We start from the raw sequence: 6,000 nt of genomic DNA, 5'->3' as shown, positions 1-6,000 counted from the left end.
AGGAAACGTATTTACTCAGTGCTGAAATCGTGCGACTGAGGTGTAAGAAGCGTTCTCCTTTCGGTGCCAGTGGCAGAAAACTCTCGGAAAGATGGTCTAGTTGCATTAGACGTGAGGTCATCAGCGGTTCCGTGTGCCTGCGCGACGTGCTCTCTCTCTCCCACTCGCCGAGCGCTGGCAGCACCGCAGACGACAGCTGAAGCGGCGCCTGATTCTCTCCACTCATCCACCGTACAGGTAGGAACCGGACCCCCCCCCCAAGAAAAAAACACGAGTTCCCACTTGGCATAGACGCACACAAAGTTATACTTCTGTGCATTCATTTCGTAGCTCGCAATTTTGCCTCATTTTTATTTGTTGACATGAAACTTCCGACCTTCTGTCGGATTATTTTCTACGGGGTGACTCTTCGCTGAATGAAGCCGCGTCTAGTCGAGATGGAGTTTATTTTTTTTATTTTGCGTGCCGAAGTTACAATTTAAAACCGAGGTTGACGAGTAGCAAACTCCCTTCCCCCATTCATGACCTGTTGCTCATACTCAAAATTTCCCAGAAATTGTTTTCGCGCCAAATAGCAACCCTCTGAGCGTCTGCCAAATTTATACATAAGTTTAATTTTCACTCACTCAATCGCGCTCAATTTTGTGGAAATCTGGGATTCGAACCATAATTCCAGTGATTGTGACCTGCCACCTTTTACTCCCAGCAGTGAATAAACAGGCTGGTTACGGTAAAATGGATTTCACCCTCATCAAATAAATTCCCCGGCAGAGAGCGAGAGCGAAAATGTATTGTGGATCTGGGAAGGGTATTCAGCACGCAACATGAGATCTCGCTTTTTGCCGAGGTTTCTTTATCCCGGAACTCTGTACTAATGAAACACCTCGCCTTGTAAAACTCTGTCTTTGAGCTGACTTCGGGTGTAAATTAACGCCCATCAGTAAAAATGTCTGCTCTCCAATTAAACGAAGCACATCGCCTGTGTCCGCTGGGCATTTCTCTCTTTGTTTGACATTCTTAGTGTTAGAAGCTAAATAATCCTCTGGTGGAAACAAACCAAAAGCCTTGGATGAATGATAGCCTGAGCGCTAGTCGAGTGTGAAATTGAAGCGGATACCTAAACGGAACATAATTATCTACAGATCTTGCTATAGAAAGAAACCATTATATAAGTGCCCAGTTCCTCAAAGAGTTACTCAGTATTGCTTTCTGTGCCGGTCTGATAACAATTTCAGTTCACGAAGACCCTCCCCCCTACCTCGAGAGTGTTTTCGGAATTTTCTTCCATTGCTTGGACGCGGTAGCACTGTCCTGGTTAGACTTCACCCAGGATATAAAACTACACAGAGTTATGGCAGACTCGCCAGTTTTCTGTGGGTGTTAATTGTGGAGTGTAGGAGGATGGCAGGAGCAGCAGCGGGCATGTCTGGGAATTGAGGTGCCAACGTCTTTAAACTATAATATGGGACTATACTTGTGCTAAACAATAGAAGAAGCAGGAGAAAACAGAATTTAGTAATTCCACAGAAAAAGAAAAGGTAATCCTGCAACTAATAGTTGATAATTAACTAAGGTAAGGTTCCATAAATGCCAGCTTATCACTTTTGGAATCTAGCACTGGTGCAAATGTTTCTGGTATCTAACTTCACTAACGTGAAGTGCACATTTATCAGTCTCCTAATATTTATATAGCAGCTCCACCCCCACCATTAGCAATACTGGTTTTCAGACTGCTTGCTGTTGTCCATTGGAGAACTTGGAGCTCTTCTGTGAATGAACACAATTACGTTGGGGATCCTGACTATGGTACTGAAGAATTGTATTGGATCTGCAGCACAAATCTATGACAAATGCGTAAAATTGCACAAACTTTTTGTGTACACTTGCAACCAATCGATTGGTAGCCCCCTTCTAATTAAAGATAAAATGAAGATCTCTTGAGAATGATAGTTAACTAATTATTTGCACAACAAAACCTTGAGTTTTGCCAACAACTGGTTTCCTTAAGAGTCTTTGAAATATAACTGAGAAATTTTTAGAAGTTAGTGACTGCTGTTGATGTCACGACCATGTTTATCAAGTGCAGTTGAAGTTGATGGAATTTTGGAGGGAGAGTTGCTGCTCATTTAAAATCTCCCCACCGTTTAAAACCACTCATTAAATAGATGGTTGCCCCCCACCAATCACAACATGAGAATTTGAGGCTAATCATAAAGTCATTCCTTTGTTCATAAAGTGACGTGTGGTATGACATAGGCGATTGTGGTCTTCTCATGACCATGATCGTTTGTGGCAAATTTTCCTACAGAAGTGTTTTACCATTGTCACCTTCTGGTCAGTGTTTTTACAAAATAGGTGACCTAAGCCATTATCAATACTCTTCAGACATTGCTTGCCTGGTTTCAGTGGTTGTATAACCAGGACGTGATATGTACCAGCTGCTCATATGATCATCCACCACCTGATCCTGTGGCTTCATGTGACCCGATCGGGGAGTGGGGAGGAGTTGCTAAGCAGCTGCTCCACCTTACCTAAGGTGACCTGCAGGCTAGTAGAAGGAAGGAGCGTCATACACCTCCTTTGGTAGAGACATATCTCCACGCCACCAGCCAACATAAGAGTCATACAGCATGGAAACATGCTAATCGACCCACGATGTCCACTCTTTCTCAGAGGAAACTCTGAAAAAGTTTGCAGATCATGGGATTTGGGTGTTTCTTGTCTAGCCTGAACATTTATTGTATAGTCTTAATTTTGGTGATTTGTTAAATGACTTCAGAAAACATATGAGTCAACTGCATTAGTGTAGGTCTGGTTATTATAAAGACCAAAGGGGTAATGATAGTAGATTTCCTTCTCTGAAGGTTATCATTGGACCAGATGGATTTTTACAATTCATTAGTTCCACTGCAGCTAACTTCTTCCAGATTTATTTCATTAGTTGAATTAAATTCTCCAGCTGTTGTACAGTGACAATAATGTCTCCAGATTTGTAGTCTGACCCTCTGGATTCTTTTCAATAATTTGATCATCATGTCTTTCAAAGGTTCCCAAAGTGCTTTGACCTCTGGTTATAAATAATCTCAAACTCTGTCTAATTAGAAGTTCAAAAGCCAATTTATAGCAATTGATCTCTTTCAGTCTTGACTATTCTGTATTCTTTCCTTTGCTAACTTTATGAAGTTTGGCATTGGTGGTTGGGAAGCTGTTGGAGTCGATTGTCAAGGATGAGGTTACAGAGTACCTGGAGGCATATGACAAGATGGGCAGAACTCAGCATGGATTCCTTAAAGGAAAGTCCTGCCTGACAAACCTATTACAATTTTTTGAGGAAATTATCAGTAGGTTAGACAAGGGAGATGCAGTGGATGTTGTATATTTAGATTTTCAGAAGTCCTTTGACAAGGTGCCACACATGAGGCTACTTAACAAGATAAGAGCCCATGGAATTACAGGAAAGTTACATATGTGGATAGAGCATTGGCTGATTGGCAGGAAGCAGAGAGTGGGAATAAAGGAATCCTATTCTGGTTGGCTGCCGGTTAACAGTGGTGTTCCACAGGGGTTGGCGTTGGGGCCGCTTCTTTTTACATTGTACATCAACGATTTGAATTATGGAATAGATGGGTTTGTGGCTAAGTTTGCTGACAATATGAAGATAGGTGGAGGGGCCGGTAGGGCTGAGGAAATGAAGAGTCTGCAGAGAGACTTGGATAGATTGGAAGAATGGGCAGAGAAGTGGCAAATGAAGTACAATGTTGGAAAGTGTATGGTTATGCATTTTGGCAGAAAAAATAAACGGGCAGATTGTTATTTAAATGGGGAAAGAATTCAAAGTTTGGAGATGCAACGGGACTTCGGAGTCCTCGTACAGGATACCCTTAAAGTTAACCTCCAGGTTGAGTCAGTAATGAAGAAGGTGAATGCAATGTTGGCATTCATTTCTAGAGGAATAGAGTATAGGAGCAGGGATGTGATGTTGAGGTTCTATAAGGTGCTGGTGAGACCTCACTTGGAGTACTGTGGGCAGTTTTGGTCTCCTTATTTAAGAAAGGATGTGCTGACGTTGGAGAGGGTACAGAGAAGATTCACTAGAATGATTCCAGGAATGAGAGGGTTAACATATGAGGAACGTTTGTCCGCTCTTGGACTGTATTCCTTGGAGTTTAGAAGAATGAGGGGAGACCTCATAGAAACATTTCGAATGTTGAAAGGCGTGGACAGAGTGGATGTGGCAAAGTTGTTTCCCATGATGGGGGAGTCTAGTACGAGAGGGCATGACTTAAGGATTGAAGGGCGCCCATTCAGAACAGAAATGCGAAGAAATTTTTTTAGTCAGAGGGTGGTGAATCTATGGAATTTGTTGCCACTGGCAGCAGTGGAGGCCAAGTCATTGGGTGTATTTAAGGCAGAGATTGATAGGTATCTGAGTAGCCAGGGCATCAAAGGTTATGGTGAGAAGGCGGGGCAGCGGGACTAAATGGGAGAATGGATCAGCTCATGATAAAATGGGCGGAGCAGACTCGATGGGCCGAATGGCCGACTTCTGCTCCATTGTCTTATGGTCTTATGAAGTCTTTCATTCTCTAAGATGTTTAAACTTTTGTTTTTATACTTTCAGATCTCAGAGTTGACTAGTTTTGCTAATCTTGCTACAAGGTTAAATAATTTCAACCTTTGAATTGGCAGTAGACCATGAAGTAGTCTGCCAAATTGGAAAGGAAGTCTTGCTACATTTTTCAAGATGATTTTACCAAATTTTCTTGAAAACTTACAGTGTGCTGTGGCATCTGGACCAGCTAGAAAAATGGGCTGAAATGACAGATAGAATTTAATGCAGACACGTGTGAAGTGTTGCACTTTGGGAGGACAAACCAGGGTAAGACTTAAACACACAAAATGCTGGAGGAACTTAGCAGTCCGGACAGCAGCTATGGAAAAGAGTATTGTGGACATTTTGGGCCGAGACCCTTCATAAGAAAGTGGGGAGAGGGGAGGAAGAACCACAAGGATATAGGTGAAACTGGGAGGAGTGAAGTAATAAGCTAGGAAGTTAATTGGTGAAAGAGATACAGAGCTGGAGAAGGGGGAATCTGATGGGAGAGGACAGAAGACCACGTAAGGAAGAAGAGGGAGGAGCGCCAGAGGGAGATGATGGGCAGGTGAGGGGATAAGGTGAGAGAGGGAAATGGGTATGGGGAATAGTGAAGGGGGGCATTACCAGAAGTTCGAGAAATCGATGTTCATGCCATCAGGTTAGAGGCTACCCAGACAGAATATGAGGGTTGCTCCTCCAACATGAGAGTGGCTTCATCGTGATAGTAGAGGAGGTCATGGACTGACATGTTGGAATGGGAATAGGAAGTGGAATTAAAATGGGTGGCCACTAGGAGATCCTGCTTTTTATGGCGGACAGAGCATAGTTGCTTGGCAAAGCGGTGTCCCAATCTTTTAGCTCTCAATGATGTATAGGAGGCCACATCGGGAGCCCCAAATACAGGAGGTGACCCCAACAGACTCACAGGTGAAGTGTCGCCTCAGCTGGAAGGACTGTTTGGGGCCCCGAATGGTAATGAGGGAGGAGGTGTAGGGGCAGGTGTAGCTGTTGTTCCGTTTACACAGTAAGAAGCAGGGCAATGAGAGTTGTGATAGAACAGAGGGATCAGGGAATACAGATCCATAATTCATTGAAGGTGGCTTCACAGGTAGATAAAGTCGTAAAGAAAGCTTTTGGCACATTGACCTTTCTAAATTGAAGTATTAAGAACAGGAGTTGGAATGTTATATTGAAGTTGCATAAGACAATTTGGAGAATTGTGTGCAGCTTTGGTCATCTACCTACAGGAAAGATGTCATATTTTGAACGAGTGCTGAAAAGATTTACCAGGATGTTGCTGGGGCTTGAACTGAGGTAGAGGGAAAGATTGAATAGGTTAGGAGTTTATTCTCTAGAGCATAAAAGAATGAGGGGAGATTTGATCGAGGTATACAAGATTGAAT

At 43.0% G+C, this 6,000-nt stretch overlaps 1 protein-coding gene across 2 annotated transcripts in view; it reads left to right on the top strand.

The window, feature by feature from the left end:
• Nucleotides 1–6,000, top strand: part of carhsp1 (calcium regulated heat stable protein 1) — a 76,986-nt gene continuing 70,986 nt past the window's right edge. Inside the window, exon 1 of one of the 2 annotated variants that reach the window (XM_072269517.1) lies at nucleotides 1–237. The gene's annotated coding sequence lies outside the window, so the exon portion shown is untranslated. The remainder of the gene's footprint in view (nucleotides 238–6,000) is intronic. The other variant, XM_072269516.1, reaches the window with a different exon arrangement.

This window comes from Mobula birostris, chromosome 9, assembly GCF_030028105.1.
Source record: "Mobula birostris isolate sMobBir1 chromosome 9, sMobBir1.hap1, whole genome shotgun sequence".
NCBI classification, from domain to species: domain Eukaryota; kingdom Metazoa; phylum Chordata; class Chondrichthyes; order Myliobatiformes; family Myliobatidae; genus Mobula; species Mobula birostris.
The sequence above is the reverse complement of the archived record's forward strand: the minus strand, read 5'-3'. Positions and strand labels throughout refer to the sequence as shown.